This window comes from Podarcis erhardii (genome assembly GCF_964252035.2).
Source record: "Podarcis erhardii genome assembly, chromosome: 5".
Taxonomy (NCBI): domain Eukaryota; kingdom Metazoa; phylum Chordata; class Lepidosauria; order Squamata; family Lacertidae; genus Podarcis; species Podarcis erhardii.
In genome coordinates, this window is record NC_138509.1 from 28,297,961 (window position 1) to 28,317,391 (window position 19,431).

At 42.3% G+C, this 19,431-nt stretch overlaps 2 long non-coding RNA genes across 3 annotated transcripts in view; one reads left to right on the forward strand and one right to left on the reverse strand.

Annotated features, from left to right (window-relative positions):
* The window catches only part of LOC309342496, a 578,273-nt gene that overhangs the window by 226,715 nt on the left and 332,127 nt on the right, over positions 1-19,431 (forward strand). The gene's annotated exons all lie outside the window — the stretch shown is intronic.
* LOC309342501 lies at positions 1,307-6,373 on the reverse strand. 2 transcript variants are annotated; one of them, XR_014156862.1, is made up of 4 exons: positions 5,150-6,373; positions 4,127-4,270; positions 3,059-3,230; positions 1,307-1,435 (listed from the first exon to the last, which is right to left on the reverse strand). It is a non-coding gene; the product is annotated as an uncharacterized lncRNA (long non-coding RNA). The 2 variants fall into 2 exon arrangements; XR_014156861.1 differs by lacking the exon at positions 4,127-4,270.

Consider the following 19,431-nt stretch of genomic DNA (forward strand, 5'->3'; position numbering starts at 1 on the left):
AGGAAGAAGAAGAAGAGGAGTTTGGATTTGATATCCTGCCTTTCACTCTGCTTCAGGAGTCTCAAAGCGGCTCACAATCTCCTTTCCCTTCCTCCCCACAACAAACACTCTGTGAGGTGAGTGGGGCTGAGAGACTTCAAAGAAGTGTGACTGGCCCAAGGTCACCCAGCAGCTGCATGTGGAGGAGCGGAGACGCAAACCCGGTTCCCCAGATTACGAGACTACCGCTCTTAACCACTACACCACACTGGCTCTCCTGGATCTTAAAGTGCTCTGTAGACTAGCATGGGAATGTTCCAACCGTCTCATCAATCTCTCTCTTTGTAATCTGCATTTTGTTTTGACTGTTCCTCGGAGCTTGCCGGACATCAGCATTGACAGGGTCGTGGGAATGTGACTCAAACGCAGATGATCAAGGGTCATCGGCACTACCAGATAGTATAAAAGGCTCATGTCCACTTACGTCCAGTGAGAATTTCAGTGCAGACCTCACTGTTGATACCGGGTACTGCACCCATTGCCTGTGAGGAGTTCGAACCTGTAGTCTGCCTTGGAAGAGAGGGGATTCTCCAGCAGCAGAAAGGGCCATAAGATGATATGAGCTTCTTGCTTTGCTCTTTATTTTCCTAATCTTTTAAATAAACCTGTTAAAGAGCAACTCTGGTTGTAGAATCATAGAACTGCAGAGTTGGAATGGACCCCGGCGGCAATCTAGTCCAACCCCTGCCTTGCAGGAATATGCAGCTGTCCCATAAGGGGATCAAACATGCAACCTTAGCATTATCAGCACCATGCTCTAACTGACTGAGCTATCCCAATGGCTGTCTGAATCCAAAAGAACCTTTGGAAGCCAAAACCTTTGGCAGAACAGGTCCCAAGGACAGCCCCTTAAAAGAACTGTGCTATGAGGGGGAGATGCTCTCTTTGCTGTTTGTGTTATTTTTGCTGCCTTTCTCCCTTTCATACACAGATGGATGAATCAATATTGGAAAATTGGGAAAGTTGTTATTTATGATGACCGGCAATAATGCACTGGCATGGAAGCGAGCGTTCCCACTGTTGCCGGAACATTCAAAATGCTAGTTCAGTCTTCAGATGTAATGAGGCATACAGTAATGGGACCACTGAAGTAAATAATGTGCTTCATAGCCCACTCCTGTTGTACTATTAAGAAGAGAAGGATTCATGTCTTTTGCACTCCATGCTCCACCGAGTAAGTAGCTCATGTTCTCTCTAAAACTCCCTGGCCAAACTCCCCCAAGCAGAGATGACATAAAGATTTTAAAAAACACCTTCTGAATACATGTAATTTAAAGTAATAATTTTTGTATCTCATGGAGTTGTTGTAGTGCTATGCAGAGTAGAACAAGTTTTAATTGAAAACAAAGAGGTGCAGTAGCTCTTCCTATGAATGGAATTGCTCTGTGGAAATGTTCTGAAAGGGGAAAGAGGTGTAGGTCAGTAGAAGAACACAGGCTTTGTATAAAACAAGGCTAAGTCCCTGGCATCACCAAGCAAAGCTAGAAAAGACCCTTGTCTAAAACCCTGGAGAGTTTCTACCAGTCAGTACAGGCAACAACTGATTGGGGTGCATCTGAGTGACACGCAATCGCCATGCATGCACAGCACCAAGCCTGGAAGTAGCCCAAAACATTGTAAAGATGTGATGAAAAGATTTGGAAAAGGGTGTTAGGGGTCAGCAAGGGGAGGGTTTAAAAAAAAATTATTCAATCATTTTTTTGATACAAATAACAACCGCAAAAGACACATACAGTGGTACCTCAGGTTAAATACTTAATTCATTCCGGAGGTCCGTACTTAACCTGAAACTGTTCTTAACCTGAAGCACCACTTTAGCTAATGGGACCTCCTGCTGCTGCCGCACCACCGGAGCATGATTTCTGTTCTCATCCTGAAGCAAAGTTCTTAACCCGAGGTACTATTTCTGGGTTAGCGGAGTCTGTAACCTGAAGCGTATGTAACCTGAAGCGTATGTAACCTGAGGTACCACTGTACAACAAAAACAATAATAACAATAATAACACAATTTGACAATTCAAATTTGAATTCACTGATATACCTATGACTACACCTTTTTAACAATATTTTCCCACCTCTCTCTCCTCCCCCTACTTCCCACCACTATCTGCCTTATCGCTTAAATATTTGTTCCAGATTTCTTCATATTTATCCATTCTTATTTTGCGTCGACATGCAATTCATTCGTATGTAGCTAATCTGTCCATATTATCAATCCGTGTGCTCAATGGAATCTTTTTTGGTCAGCAAGGGGAGGTGTGGCAGAGGGGGCTTACGTGCATTCCGCTGATGCACATTGGGGTCCAGAACATTACTGTCAGGTGCTGGTGTGGTTGCTCGAGAGTAAACAGGCAAGACTCCGACCTGTCTTTTCCAGGCTTTATTCTTGGTGCAAACTATTTACAGTGAAGAGCGTCGTAAGTTCATGTCTGGCTCAATCGCTAGCAGAATCTGGGAGTGGTCAGTCTTTGTACCTCCCCCAGCATAAAAGTCGCGTCACCCCCAACCTTGCGCCGAAGCCTACTGCGCAAAATGGGCGCTGGCAGGGGCATACTTCCCGCCTCTCTGGTTTGCTCAGGCTAGGTGTTGAGGCTCTCCCTAGCATTCCCTGGTCCCTGGACCTCTTCTCCACTGGAGGTGGGGCTTTCCTCCTCACTGGAGGAGGAACTGCTTAGCAAGATTTTCGGAGGCTTCCTATAACACAGCTGCCCTTACATCTCTCGCCTCTGAGTTGATGGCAGTTCCCTGACAATAACCCCCACGCAAAACGGGGATTGCGTGTATAGACAATACAAATATGGAAGGATCCCTGATCCCTGATCTGATTCAGCAGGAGGGTATGTTCCTAAAGACAGGAATCCAGCAATCTCTGGAATGTTTGTACCCACTGGTACATAAATACGATTCTAATGTTATCCCAATCTGTTTCCACCACTTAAAAATGCTTCATGTTGGAACATAAAGAACATAAAAAAACAGGAAGCTGTTTTATCCTGAGTAAGACCATTGATCTATTTACCTCAGCCTTGTCTACATTGATTGGCAGCAGCTCTCCAGGATTTTACACAGGGCTCTACAAGTGACAAGGGCACATGAAGTTAATATCTCCCTTCCTTCCTTCCTTCCTTCCTTCCTTCCTTCCTTCCTTCCTTTCGTTTTGTTTTTTCAACTGGAATTTCTGTCCTTTCAATCTGTTGTAGAAGAGATGTGTGAACAATAATAGTTCTGTGACTTCAAGAAACTTCCTCAGTCCATCCCTATAACTAGGGATGTGTGAAAGCTTCTGGATAAATTTTTGCTAACATATTGAAAGCCCTATTGTCTTTTACCTGCTCTGCGGTTTTACATGCTATGAATTTTCCTCTGGTGCCAAGAAGGGATGCATGAAACCCCATTGAGAGTTCTAACTGAAAATTTGGCTTTCATCAAAAATTCTTCAGAGGTTTCACCTAAAGATGAGCTGCCAAATTCTCTTCAAATATCACTGCTTGCTAGTTATGTTTAGGAATGGATGGATCAGTCTGTTTTCAGACCATGTCAATTTCAGATGTAGTTGTTCATTGGGTTGTTTCATTCCATTTGTGCATTAATGTTTGAACTTTTTTTTAAAAAAATAAAAATACAAAAACTCATATTTAAATATGTTTTTGACACATTTAAATACACATTTTATCGCAGTGTTAGCATTTCTAGATGTACTATATTCTAAAGCATGCATGCTTAATGAAATTTGGTACCAAATTTCATTTCACCAGTACTACATCTCCCCCCCCCTTTAGCTTAAAATTATACGGCAAAATTCAGAAAAGTGAGATAGTACCAATTCATGGATTAGTCCAGGAGCTGCAAATTAGGTCAGTTCACTTAAAAATGCAGACCAAATGAGATTCTCCTCCATCACTGTGCATGAAACCAAAGATAAAATATAATTTAAGCTGAATAACTTTCCTTAGTTGATCTGTCAGGAAAATATTCTGCACACCATCCATCAAGCAATCTGTGTGCTCGGCACTGCAAATCACCCTCCTGCTCTCTCTTAACTTTCATATTTAAACAAAACTCCTGTAATGCAAACAGCCAGCCGTACCAGATGCTTCGACACAGATGTTCTGTCCAAGCATGTTGCCTTGGTGTTCCAAAGGCATTATCTTGAGTCCTCCCACAACGTGACAGTTGTTTCATTTCACCTGTTGGAAGCCATCTTCTTTCACAGATGGTTATATTCAGTTCACTGACAAAATATGCAAATGGCGATGGGTTATATCTACCTAGTCTGCGCTATTATCACCCAACGCTGCTGCAGCTTCCTTCCAGCTCATCCAGTTCTGCAAATCCTTGCCCTTTGTGGAAGGGACGAGTTTGCCAAGTGCCCAAGGGGGTCTATTTAGACCTGAATGTCTACTGACATGGAGAGATGACATATTGCTGCTATAATTCTGAGGTGTGAACCCACCAGGCTGGAAAGGATTAGCAGAGAATCCTCTCAGCTCCAGGCCCAACAACTGAACTACTCTCTTTGCTCAAGCTGCTGGCAAGGAAACAGAACAGACCAAAGCAGGTCAGCAGCCCAGGGATTGGCTCTAAGCTGTTATTAACTGTCAGCCTGCTCAAAGGCTCCTGATTTAGAAACTAACATAGGAGGTAGAGGAAAGTCAGCATTATATCTATATTGTATTGTGCTCGTTGTGGTGAAATCTCTAACATCCGATTTGACTCATCTGGTGTGAGCGTTTCAGCTAATTCCAAATATGCGTATTTATTTCCTACACTGATATGCCACCACTCTGCCAAGCACTCAAGGTGTTTTATGTTTTATAATAATGGCCTGCAATCTCGGAAGACGGGATACAAATGGGAATTTGATGAGAGGAAGAAGGAAACTAAGCTTATGCAGGTGTCAGTGCTTTCATAGGATTACACATCATGAAGTCCCATAACGGCCAAATGGAATGGTTGTTGTGGGAGACAGTTCTGGGAGGGGGAGGAGACAAATGGCAGTTGCTCTGAGGGCTTCTTGCTGTGTCATTTCTCCATCTGCCTCATCCAGGTATGATGGCAGCTGATGAAGGTGGTTTTGGGAGAGGAGGAGCAAAATAGCAGTTGGCCTTACCTGAGCTAATGGAGGATGCCTCACTTCACTCTCTTGGAAGAAGCTAGTTGATGGACACAAGGATGCATAGAAATGCTTAGTCAGACTCAAGGCTGGGGAACTTGCGACATTCCAGATGTTGTTGAGCTACAGTACCCATCATCCTGTCATGTTAGCTGGGGCTTATGAGAACTGGAGAGGCTAAAAACTTCCCTAGAGTCTCAGGTTTTCTACTCCCTGGTCTAGACTTTGACAGGGTTGCTGTTCGTTTAAGACAGAAAATGTTGCTGATTTTGGCTTGTGTCACTGAAGCATTGTGACATGATAACCACTAGGGGCCAAAAGCTGCAGCAAGCAGGGAGATGAATTTTACATATTGACTTGAAGTAACCAGGGAATTTCCTGGCTTCCAACTTCTCAGAGGGATGATGGGAGGTGTCCAGCAATATTTGGAAAGCCACAAGTTCTCTATCTCTGCCGAAAGATGTAGGATTATCATACACTAGGGGTCGGCAACCTAAAGCCCATGGGCCACAAGCGGCCCATGGGGGTCATTTAACCGGCCCATGGACCCCCGCTGCCCACTCAGGGACAGCCTTCCGCAACGCTGGCCGGCTTCCCATTGGCTGCAGGAAGCTCCTGCAGCCAATGGGAAGCTACACACGTGTCCTCCGCGCCGGAAGGAGAGCCGGAAATAGCGTTTGTGCATGTGTGCGTGCATGCGCACTCCGGCCCACTGCGGTGTCTGCAGGACTGTGAACTGGCCCAAGCCACAAAAACTTTGCCAACCCCTGTCATACACTATACCAAAAAATGCTTAGTTTTAATCAGTGCTATTTTTCTAGAAAAAGAGGTGCCAGAACTCACCATGAACATCTCCCATGTTCACTTATAATGGCAATGGCACCCACCTGAGAGCTGCAAGAGCTGAGTTCCAGTGAGTTCCTGCTCAAAAAAGTCATTATTTTAATTACCCTATGTTGTCACATAAACCTTAGGAAAGTGGCATGCTGTATAAGCTTAACCTTACAATGATGCCAACAAAAAGTTTTAAACATCACATTATGTCTTGAAACCAGAGACTGCTGGATCGGGAAAAGGGCAGAGTTTTGTCAGATTAAAAGTGACAATGTATTTTATAGATAAGGCATTTTTTTAAAAATCTCAAATTACCTTTCTATAATCTCTGTAACCTTTACCCTCCATGACTTTTATTTCCATCCTTTACGTTTTTAATATCTTGACCTACTGAGAGAAAAGTTCAAATTCTCTGCTGGTTTTTTAAAGAAGAAAAATTCTTTTAAATGCTGGTGGGAAAAGATTGCTGCAGAGTCATCATTCCCTCTGATTACAAGTCAATTTAGCATGGGTCAAAAATGGGTTTGATTTCCAAGACTGTGTCCCAATGTATTATGAAGGTTCAGAGCCAACAGTGCTCAGCATCACACCTCCAAACTACCCTTGTGATCATCTGAGAGAATGAAAATGTAAAAAGAAGGTACAGGTGAGGCTTCAGCAAGTGGCACAGTCAGGATTGAAAAGGTTCAAAGGAACATGGACCTTGGTAACATTTTCCTCCCTAGAATGTCAGTGGACTAATGACTTAATACCTGATTTGCGAAGCTGCTTCAGAGACTTGATGTCTCGTAATCTGATCACCCTGCACTCAATAAGGTGTCCATGAGTGCTATGGCTATCTGCTCCAAGTTTGGTCTGAAGCACATGAAAGGAGAACAGTGGCCTTGAAGTAGCCCATAAAAAGCTAGCATGCACGCACACACAAATGCAAATTTTTTGTGTGGAATTTATAATGTTGATGAAACAGATACAGAGCAGAGATGGACACAGCAGCTAATTCTGTCCCATTATGGATGTTGCTAGCATTTGATTATAGATGTGCCCTGTGGCATGAAATTACGTTCCAAAGGGTGCATTTTGTTCTGATTTGCGCTGCACTTATTACACAGCTTTTACATGTATGTGTTTTTTTATGCAGTGCTGCTTTTTTGGGGGGGGACAAAAGAAAAAAGCGCTGGCACCCCCATCTGGGTAAAAGTGCTGTGGGCAACAGCACAAAATGCCTGTCATAGACAGAAAGAAAAAAGAAAAAAGAGAGGTGGTGCTACTCTGTTAACAGCAAATACTGTCAAAAAAAGCATTGGCATCGTGTGAAATACGTACTGTGTGCACATTTTGCCCATAGAAAATGCACTGCAAAATCTGGAGTTGTGAGCAATCCAAGTGGGAGATCTGCAGGGAAGTTTGGAAGTGTTGAATCTGGAAAAGTGTATGATACAAAAAAAGAGACTAAATCTCTAACACAGAGCTACGAAATGTCAGATTCCCAAGCAAACCCACATTTTAGAAATAAGCATTTGCTTTTAGATCTCATACAAAACATGCCCTGTATTTATGCACTATGTCACAGGAAATTTGGGACCCACTGCCTGTCAAATCCAGCATCCCATTACCTGACACTGATGATAGATATACTTTGCTCCCCATGACTGAACACAATTTCAAGCTTTGGGATTTTCATTAAACTATCTTTGAACAAAAAACATCTCCCTCCCCCTCAAAAAAACCTTCCTGTATCAGAGATAAGGATCATGGCAGAGTGGGTCTACATAATCTAAAGTTGGCAATGTCGTCCTACAACAGGTTTGCATATATTCATAAATATGTTGAGGCAGCCACAAGCTTCAAATTACCTGTTGTTGTTTTTTTAAGTATAACAAGGAATGGTTTTTACTGTTCCAGGAAATAAGCTTTTAAAGTCTTCAGTCAACCACTGAGTTCTGTTGTGAAGGAGATCAACAACTAAATAGGTGTGAAGGGATCTTCTAACAGCTGCTAACTTTTATATTTTTTCCAGAGCCAGACTTTGGCTGGATCTAGACACTTAAAAAACGGTTTCAGGAAAACATGTTGTAAACGTCATAATAAGAAATCACGTTGCTGAAAGACGGAACTCCACAGCACCATCTGGTGTCACGGTGTTATAACACATTTAAAACACTCCTCACCCCTTTCTTTTTAATAATGAAGATGAGTCCTTGATCACTGCAGCATCACCCAAATCCAGACCTGGGATGAGGAGTTTCCAGCCAAGCTGGCACACCAACTCCATGGGACTGAGGTGTCTTCAGCCCCCTCAATATTTGTTGGAAGGGAGCTGAGGAGGCCGAGCGTGGAGCTAAGTTTGACGCAGCTTCAGAGGTTGGCTCCTCCTGAGCATGAGAGATGAGGAGCCACTGACCATTGAAGCTGCCTCATCCTGGGCTCCACTTTCGGCCTCCTCCCAATGATGTGACATTGAATGTGTCGCACATTGCACACACGATGTCACACATGTGATGCATCCTGGGCCCTCTCAATCTTGGGTGCAAGTTGGCACCTCTGCAGCCAAGAGTCCCTCTTGTCTGCTAGAACCAGAACTGGAGAAGTGCAGTATGCAGAAGTCCACAATGCCTATGTACTGTCTCCGGGATCAGAGACAGCATGCCTATGAATTACCAGCCACTGGGAAACTACAACAGGAGAGGGCTACTTGTGGGCTTCCCATAGTAGTAGTAGTAGTAGTAGTAGTAGTAATAAATTTATTATTTATACCCCACCCATCTGGCTGGGTTTCCTCAACCACTCTGGGTGGCTCCCAAGAAATTAAAAACAGAATAAAACATCAAACATTAAAAGCTTCCCTAAACAGGGCTGCCTTCAGATGTCTTCTAAAAGTCAGATAGTTGTTTATTTCCTTGACATCTGATGGGAGGGTGTTCCACAGGGCGGGTGCCACCACCGAGAAGGCCCTCTGTCTGGTTCCTTGTAACCTCACTTCTCACAGTGAGGGAACCGCCAGAAGGCCCTTGGAGCTGGACCTCAGTGTCTGGCCTAACGATGGGGGTGGAGACGCTCCTTCAGGTATACTGGGCTGAGGCCGTTTAGGGCTTTAAAGATTCACACCAACACTTAATTGTGCATAGGCATCTGGTTGGCCACTGCGAGGCGTTAGATGGGTCTGTGGTCTGATCCAGTAGGGTTCTTCTTATGTTCTTAAGCTCTGTTGACCATGAAGACCAGAAGGGCAGGGCTTCTAGTATTTAGATCAGTCTTGGCCAGAGGGGATTGGGTGGGGGGTGTCACAGGGAAAGGTGTAAGGGGATAACCTTTTATGTAACTCTCATTGAGTAACAATGAAGAAAGTGAATGCAACTCAGTTGCCCTGCTTCTTCCCCACCCCTTTTCTTTACAGTTTGTAAAAGGCAGTGTTGGGTTTGTTATAAGCAAAGTTTGTCAGTTAATGAAAGAAATTTATGTTAAAGAAATCAAGCGTCCAAGAATCATCATTCCTGTTAAAAATACCTTGGCTGTTGTAATAGGCTATATATGTTTAACATTCCTCTTTCCATCTGTGCACGAATAGAGCTCCTATGCCAAGACAAGGGGAAGCAGCCATAGCTTATTGGTATGGCCGAAACCTTGCAGGCATGGGAGCCTAATTCAATTGCTGGTATCTCCTGCAAAAAAATTCAGGTAGCAGTGTAGGGACTGCACCCTATTCTCAGTTCCCAGGAACTGTTTTGCTAAGGGCCAAATTTGATGTGATAACTCACCTGCAATCAAGTGAATAATAATAATAGTAGTATTAATTATTAATTATTATTTTATTATTCAATTAAAACATTCCATGGGGGCTGCAATACCATTTTAGTAAGAATGACAGCCACTGGGCAACTCCCAATAAAATATTGTTGTTGTTGTTGTTGTTGTTGTTCATTTAGTCATATCCGACTCTTCGTGACCCCATGGACCAGAGCACGCCAGGCACTCCTGTCTTCCACTGCCTCCCGCAGTTTGGTCAAACTCATGTTCGTAGCTTCGAGAACACTGTCCAACCATCTTGTCCTCTGTCGTCCCCTTCTCCTTGTGCCCCTCCATCTTTCCCAACATCAGGGTCTTTTCCAGGGAGTCTTCTCTTCTCATGAGGTGGCCAAAGTATTTTAGCCTCAGCTTCAGGATCTGTCCTTCCAGTGAGCACTCAGGGCTGATTTCCTTAAGAATGGATAGGTTTGATCTTCTTGCAGTCCATGGGATCTTCATGGATCACTGCCTTGCCATGGCAAAGGGGGTTGAATAACTCAGAGAAGCTATGAGCTATGCCGTGCAGGGCCACCCAAGATGGACAGGTCATAGCGGAGAGTTTTGACCAAATGTGATCCACCTGGAGCAGGAACCGGCAAGCCACTCCAGTATCCCGGCCAAGAAAACTCCATGGACAAAGACAACAGGCATATAAAAATAAAATATTAAAATCACAATAAAACCCTCAAACATTAAAAACTTCCCTGTATAGGCCTGCCTTCAGATGTCTTCTAAAACTCATATAGTTGTTTAACTGTTTGGCATCTGGTGGGAGGGCATTCCACAGGGTGGGTGCCACTACCGAGAAGGCCCTCTGGCTGGTTCCCTGTAACTTCACTTCTCACAGTGAGGGAAATGCCAAAAGGCCCTTGGAATTGCTCCAATAGGACAATTTTTGTCCAGATGGCAGCAGAGAAGAAGAGATTAAACCCATTTCCTGCTGCCCCAATGAAAACTGCCCCTTCACCTGCTATTGCTACTTTAAAATAAAATAAAAAAGATTGCTGATACATTTTGCACCACACCTACTTTGACCCTTAGTCACAGGCTTCCAGCCTCAATGAAAGGTTCGATCCCAGTTCAAGTTTTAGACTTCCTGACAATTCTCTCCTTTGTGTTATATGTTTAGCCTTTGGTCCAAACAGTTATCTTTTCTTATATGATACATTCTGCTCCACTGATCATTCATCTTATACGATGATAGAGACCTGGATGGTGTTATTGCTTCAGTTAAACCTTTGACCTGGTTGAGCTTTAAGTAAATCGTGACTCTCCCTTACTTGGTATTTTAACTGTGTCGGTCACATTAACGTTTTAAAATTAAAAAAACACCCTTTCACTTGTTTGATATAAACATGCATCTTATCCCTGAATTGCCATAAGTACATTGCTCTGATCTAATACACCAGTGGCACTTTATCCCTCTTTTCCTTTTAACTGCTCTTCCCCACTGTAGCTGAAACAGAAGTGTAAAATGCTGAAATACTGCTATCAAGGTCAACAGTACCAGTAAGTATTGTGCACACAGAGAAAATTGGAAGTGTCCCCATTATGTAGGTTCATATGGAGGATATGATAGAATGGTAGCTTTGGCTGAGGATAAAAATCAAGTGAAAATGATACCCCTTGAAGTGTCTAATTGCATCATTTCATTTGTAATCACTGACCTTTCTTCCTTGCACAACGGAGAAGAAATAGGAAGGCAAATTCGTCCTTCCTCCTACCCAGCTTCATTTGATTTGGTGCCAGCAAAGGATTATTCACTCTTGGCCCCATCCTGGGCCCAGTTACAATATTGATGCTCAGTGCATTTCACTTGAATGTTTTTGAGCTTCATGGTGTTTGGTTTTATGTGAAAGCAAAGGATACCAAATAATATTCAAAAGGAGGAAGAAAGGACTTTCAAGCAGATATTGAAGGTTTCATTGACTCTGAACACATGGTAAGGTTTCGTTGGGGTTTTTTCAGCTGTCAGTAAAAATCTATATTGATATAAGAAGGGCAACAGCTGCAAGCTATCTGCGTAAAATACTTAGTCTGATGGCTTGACAAGAAATGACATTTGTCACATTTCTTCATGCAGCAGTAGAAGGAATCATGAGACATGAGTTCATTCTTTGTGATTTGATGATTGTGGCTACCCCAAAGACCCTCATGTCTCTGAAAACTGGCGGACAGCAACTTATATCACCTGGGCCAAATCTGCCCCATAAATTGTATCTTCTGTCCCTAAATGGCCTGCTTCAAAGTAAAAAATAAAATAAAATATGCACAAGCAACATTTCTAACAATAAGATTGGCAGCAGACCACTGGAGTGGGGGTGGAGCATGGTGAGTGGATCCCTCCTCCCTTGAAAAAAAAAATTGCCCTCCAGCAAAATAGTTCATATGTGCATGCATGCTTGCATTCACTTTGATTATGTTGTTGTCAGCTGACCTTGTAGCTTGGGTGAATTAGATTGGAACAATCACTTAGCTTCTGGAGTTCAGAGTCTTTATTCATGTAGGAACTATTTACAGGAGGAGTGGAAATGAGACAGAGAAAATATCATATATTGTCTGGAGAGAGCAACAAACAAAATGGCTCAGTTTTTTGGAGTGGACAAACAGTGCCCTTGTGTGGTTTAAAGTAACACATGCATTAACTGGAAGCTTAAGAGAAGGAAATGTATTTGCTTTTCTCCAATAGTCGTGTGTTAGTGTGAGAGGAAAGAGTCTCTGTCTCTGTGTTAGATGTGTGTCAATTACTGTGTGTAAATGGCTCCACCCACCCACCAGTATTGGCCACATGGCCTCTGAGGAGCAATCCACCTCCACAAGTGGACCATGGACCAAAAAGGTTGCTCACTTTTAAAAATATAGCTCCTTGAGGCTGCAGCTATCTTTCTGAGTTGATCCTATCATCTGTGGCACTAGAACACAGCTGCCATGTTCAGAATCAGATATGCATAAATAAAATATATAATGTGTTTATCTCCAGCCAGAGAGCTGCAGCCAAGTATGATTTTGGGAGTTCTGTACCTGCATGATGCATGCATTTTCAGAACTCATGCTTGCATCATTTTAACATTTTTTAGGCAACATGCAAAGTGTCCTAGTGTCTGTCTTAACATGCTTAAACAGAACCATACTTGTTGAAGCGGCAGGGAGTTTTGCCCTGCTCCTCACTCTTACTCTCTGAGACAATGTTTGTAGTTTCCATATATTTTGAAGATGATGCCATAAAGGCCCAGTCATACTGTTCTGTAATGATGAATTAAATAATATCCCCTGGGTGTCATCCGTATTTTTAGCTGTCAGTTCCTTCTACCCTCCAGTTGTCTCCTCTGTGTGCTGTTTCTCATGAAGACATTAAAGGAGGTTTAGAGATCACAGGAGGCCTTTAGTTAGAGCAGCAGATAATGATTCTCAATTAGTTCAGGTAATGGTAGTTATCAGCATTTTGGAGGAAATGGAGCTTGAAATGTTTTGTGGATGAAAGGTGAGCGGGATCTCACAAAAGAGGGGAGGAAATGCTCCCTCCTGTTTATGCATGCAGTTTGTACAGAGATATTTCATTTCCTTGTACAATCTTTTGCTGGAAACAGTAGTTTATTGTTGAGTGACTTTAACATCATTTTTTAAAAAGCAACAATCCTTAAAGAACTGTCTTAAGGAAAATCTACTGAATCCAACAGCGGAGTCTACTGTCTGATGTGGGTGTAAACCTGGCTTGTCATGTGTCCTATTTCACAGAGGACAATGCACTCTTTGAAGGGCTGACCAGTCCTCTGTTTCCAGGGTAGGCAGTTTTCAGACTTGCAGGATATATGTTGGTTTTGTGATTTGAACACCAAGGTCTACCAACCAGAGTCATGTGCAAAATTGTGGCATGTGGAAGTGCAGGACACAGAACTAAGAAGCGGACTGCCTCTGAGCTCAGCCTTGTTGGGGATCTGAGGTGAGATAGCCACAAAGTGGAAGTTGCTCCTGGTTCCAGTCACCACACAGCGGCTGCTTAAGGTCTAAAACAGTTCACTGCTGCAGAAGATCAGGCTTCAGTAATACAGTTCTGGATACTGATACAGTGGTACCTCGGGTCACAAACGCTTCAGGTTACAGACTCCGCTAACCCGGAAGTAGTACCTCGGGTTAAGAACTTTACTTCAGAATAAGAACAGAAATTGCGTGTTGGCGGCGTGGCAGCAGCAGGAGGCCCCATTAGCTAAAATGGTACCTCAGGTTAAGAACAGTTTCTGGTTAAGAACGGACCTCCGGAACAAATTAAGTTCTTAACCAGAGGTACTACTGTATATACATACAGCTTGTAAGTTTTGCAGATACAGATACAGATATTTATGTCAAAAGCATGTCTGTTGCAACAGCAATTCAAGACTTAACACAAACTCTGACTCATGGACTCACAGACATGAGCTAACATGCCTTAATCACTGGACCATTGTTATGGCTGACCTTTCCCCTGTTGGTTTATCTCATACATCTCATACATATGGGTCCATGAATGAAATTAACCTCTTTCTCCATGTCCAGTTCCTCCAAGAAGCCCAAACTTTTTTTTTTTCAGTACAAGATTGTGAGCTCAAAATCCTATCCCATAAAACCCATGCCTAGTTTTCCTCATCCCAAGCTTTCCTCATCTCAACAGCACCTGCTGTGGAAGAAGTGAGGATCAGATGCTTTGCTGATCAACTGCGAATCATCCAGAGCTCTTCAAGTAGATCCTGATCTACCTTCTTTCCATCCCCGCTTTATTTGGAGGCATCTTTTGTTTGAAGGTCTGTCTTGTACAAAGCCAGTTTAAGGATTCAGAACCCTTAATAAGGGAGACAAGGCATTTTAAGGAAGTTTCATTAATGATTAATTTTAACTGATTTTATGCAATATATATGCTTTCTTGCTTTCCATAGTTTTTAGGTACACAGTGCAGAAACTTCAGGAATGACACAAAATATAAATAACTGAACATGCAACTTGTTTGCAAATCTGTGCCTTCTTTTTTGTGATGGGTGGCTACCCTAGTGCAAAGGTGCATCCAATTTGCATCATTATGCTCATTCAGTCCCCACTCTGAATACAGCTTGTGATGCCGATAGGATCACACATCTATGGCCAATAGTTGCTATGGGTGATTAGTTGTACTTTACTTTTAGTTGAGTTGAGATCTCAGTGCTTTCATACCCTAAACAATGAGTAACATAAGCATAAAAAATGCAATCATAACATTTTAATTTATTTTACAAGATAAAGACACCCACAAAGCAAAGCATATGCATACACACAAACACACACACACAAATATATATATATATATTTACAGTCTATTCAGTTGCAATGGCATGTTCAGCTGTAGATGTCAGGAAACTACTTTGCCCTTTTGTTGCAGTTTTATTTAATTTTTCCCCCTGAAGAATCAATACTTGTGTTGTGAAAGTCACTGTAGCCCTAGAGCTATTGAGTCTCTTCTAAAATTAATTTTATTTTCTAGTCAAAGGAAAATAGATTGAAAATGCCTTTAATAAAGTAAAAAAATAAATTATTTCAATAAAATATAAGTTAGGATCCAATAGATGTTTCCTTGTGCAGAAATAGGCTTCCACGTATGGAGGGGCTTATAGGAATGAGATGAATTATCCAGATAAATGCAATTTAGTCTAAATGAAACTCTTTTTTGTTGCCCTTGACACCCTTTGGATTTTTTTTCTGAGCAGAAAATTCCACATTTACTTTGATAGGCAAATTTCTGGGTCAGATGCATCTCTGATCTTATCAGCTTTGCCCACTGATGGCAACTATTGGACAAATTCATAGAAGATAATGCCTACTAGCCATTCATAGAGGATAATACCTAGGTTGGAGAAAGTATGACTTTCGTTTTGGGGAATCGCGACTGGAGTGAGTGCTATTTGTCAGAAGACTCCCCCCCCCCCAAAAAAAATCACATAAGAACTTTTGACTCAGTCTTCCTAGGATGTGGCCTTGAATTTACAGAGATCGCAATAATGTGTAGAGAGAATTCCATGCACACAGTGCAGGGTGGGGAGGTGGGATTCTTCTATCATCTTCTCTAAGCAGGAGAAAGTGTGATGTGCTTTGACTGAGTAATCCCTGGGTATCTGGCCCAAGGGGCTTTGGTTTGTTGTTGACCTTTAGTCTTGAAGCACAGCAGCCTGGAAAATCTGATGAGGCCAGGCATGCTGCATCTCTGCTACACACATATCATAAAAAGCTCAGGGGGTGAGAACATTTGTAGCCTGCTGAGAGAGAAATAAGGTAGGGGGAAACACCCACTGAGGTGTGCCACTGATTGCTTTTAACAAGTCAGTTATCAGTGGGACAAATTGGTGAATGGTGAAGATTCAAGACTGATTTCTTAAGTAGAAAACTTGATATATCCAATTATGGTTCTTTGAGCAGAACTAAACTGCAGTGTGTTCAGCAATCACACTGCACATGAGGTGTTCCGAGTAATATTCTTGGATGAAGAAAAAATATTCATGGAGGGAAGGGAGACTTCATCAAGAGAGTCTGTAAGTGCATGACTTAGATGAGCAGTGGCAATGAAAGGTCTTCATCCATATTAATCTAAGTTTCACTGATGATGTCTGATTTCTAAATAAGAGGCAAAGCAGTAGTAAAAAAAAACTTCTGGGATTATTATTTAAACCCCCCACCCCCCCAAAAAAAACCACTGCCTTTCCTCCACTGAGTAGTAAACAAAAAGCCATTTGATGCTAATATCATATTTGGGTGCAGAATAGAAAGAAGTTGCAGTCTGGAAAGAGCAACAACTGACAATCTTCCATCCCCAAATCTTGGAAAAGATTTATTTCCCAGAGTGAGACAGAGGAACTAAAGCTGTTATTCTTTAGGAAGTCTAATTTGAGGCACTGGCATGCTTATGCAGTTTGCATATGGTCTCCTGTCCAGAGGCACAGATCTGAGATAAGTCCAATTCCTGCATTTACTCATAGGTAGGACACTCATCTTTAGCAGCAGGAGTAGAGATTTTGACATACTGCACTGAATAATTGCATAAAATTAAAACATGCTAAATTGGAAAACAAGAATTTAAAATCTACAGCCATAGACTTTTTCAATGAATTGATAGGCATATATATTTGCATCATTTATTCATATCTATGAAAATGAGAGGTAGCTAGCATTTGTTTTAAAATCAGAATAGAAAGTTTTGAGAGGGTTTTTTATAGCAAAGATGAAGTTGCAATCAGCAGAAGTGGCTCCTTTCTTATCAGTTGAGAAGACTAAAATAAATAGTTATGATGTTCTTCATCTTCTCTCAAAGGCTGGCCTGAAGTTCCCTCTCACCTTTCATGATACCATTCTCCACCTGTAAAAATGGACAGAGAATTTCTGTCCATATATAGGGAGAAGGGAGACTTTCTAATAAATTTTCATGGTGGGCTTGCCTTACTTGAATAGCCAGTGAGTTCCACCTTCTCCCTGTAGTGTTGTTGGAGTTGTCCCAGTCAATCAGATTCTGGGAAGTATGGAAGCAAGGGCAAAGAAGGCCAAGTGCTTTTTTGCCTTCATCCCTGTTAGGTTGCTTCATCCCTGTTAGGTTGGTTAGGTTGCTTCAAGTCATGTGCTAATCTAGAAGCAAATGTAGAAATTAAACTTCACTGCAGATGCCTCCTGAGAGAGAGAGAACAAGTTCCCAAAGCACCTAAAGAAAAGAGAGTACCATGCAATGCTACAAATCCCTGGGCTGCATTCATTTTCCTAAAGTCAACACTCTGCTATTCTTATTGTTCCTTAGCCTAATGGAATTTATTGAGGCTATTCATCCTCTGTGTGCACAGCAAAAGTGCACTTTTTAAAGCTGAGAAAGCTATAGAGTTAATAGCTTAATAATTCACCAAGAAAAACTGATGTGCTGCTGACCCATGTATCAGGCTGTCAGCAGTGCTTGAGGGTAGTTCATAAATTGCATGGGAAGACTCTGTGGGTGCTCAGGACCAATCCTCTTTTCAAAAGAAAATGGCCTTGTATAGGAGGTCATGAGGGATTAATGCAGAGTTATTCTCCAACTTAATTTGCATGCCAGTGAAGAGGGTGAAGGGGCAGGAGAGAAGCAGCTCCACCATCAAGAGCTAATAAAGAGAAGTCCATTTCTTTAAAGACAAAGCAATCCCATCATTTTGTGTAGTAAGTAGCTTGATCTTCACTAGGAGTGCAGGCATTTCATTCCCTAGAGCTCCCTTGCAATTTGAGTGCAACATGGATAAAGGTATTGTGTCATCTGAGTCCACTGAAAAGCATTATGTTTTGAGGCATTGTGAAACTGGTGTAAGCCCCGTGGTTGTACCAGCAAAAATACTGTAATACTAAACTAAGTCACCATTTGTTGCTTTTTCATGATACCCATAATCAGCTGCTTGATATGTCAGTTGTCATGGTAGGGCCAATCTTTTTCCTGGTGCTGCTGTCAAAGTTCACCCTTATGCTCTTAAACTGCTCCAACTCTTTCATAAACCAAAACATAGGCAACTGGGGGGTTGAATAGCTGAGGTGCTTGAAATGAAAAGACTCTTCCAAAGACTCTTGGCAGCCATGCACTTTGCCTCCATCTTGGCTTGAGGCCTCCAGTGGGTAGAGCCAATATGGATGGCTCTTTGGCCCTTGCTCATTTCAAAATATGACCCACACTATTACTACTACTTTTTTTTAGAAAGATTGCTGACAAGGGCCACGTGTAGACTTCTAGGTGGCTAAAATGTAGGATTGTGGGGCCAGCATTGTCTTCATAGCCAGCTTTGTGTTACATGAACCATTCAACATCTCCCAACTCCTTCACATACAGTCTTGGCATCATTATTTTTTAAACCCCATTGCTGAGCGCAGTCATCTATATCCTGCACATCTGATCAGTATTCCTCTCAAGCTTCCTTTCAGATGTTGAGATCAGTAGAGGGGGCCCTCTAGGTAGTTCCACTGCCATGAGAAGTATGGGAGCAGGGACCTGGGAGAGGGCATTCTCTGTGGCAGCCCCTAAACTATGGAATTCTCTGCCACCGAGGTGCAACTGGCACCTTCACTCTGCTGTTTTGGTCAGATGCTGAATATGCACTTTTATACCCCGCCCTTTGAAACTTGAGATAGATGGACAGATAGAGACATATTTTAGGACTTGCCCTAGTTTGTGATTGTAATTTGTTTTAAACTGTTTTTAATGTTGTATGTTAATTAGCCCTAGGACACTAGAAATATTGATTGAAGTGGAGAGGGCATGGGAGGAGTGGAAGAAGGAGAGTAGAAGAATAATTTCAGTATTATTTTACTAGTTTCACATTGGTCTTGAGAACTGATTTTTCCTATATGTATTACACATCCGATGTGTGTTTAATTGTTTTGTCAAATGCTTGACTGCTGTCCTTTTTCTTTTTCATGTTTCTTTTTTGTCTCAGCTGAAAACATCCCTTTGCTTCCAGGGAAACTGTCCATGTTTTGCTTAGATGCTACACTGCCCAGCCATCTGGGTGGCAAATTGTTCACCCTTAAACAAGACAAGAGAACCAGCTCCCATCTCCCCACGTCTCAAACTGTGTAAACTGAAGTTTAAATGGTGCATCCCAGGTGACCTACACTTGGAACACACCAGGTCGTTTCATCAAGCTGAGTGGCCAGTTTAATCCACTTCAGTT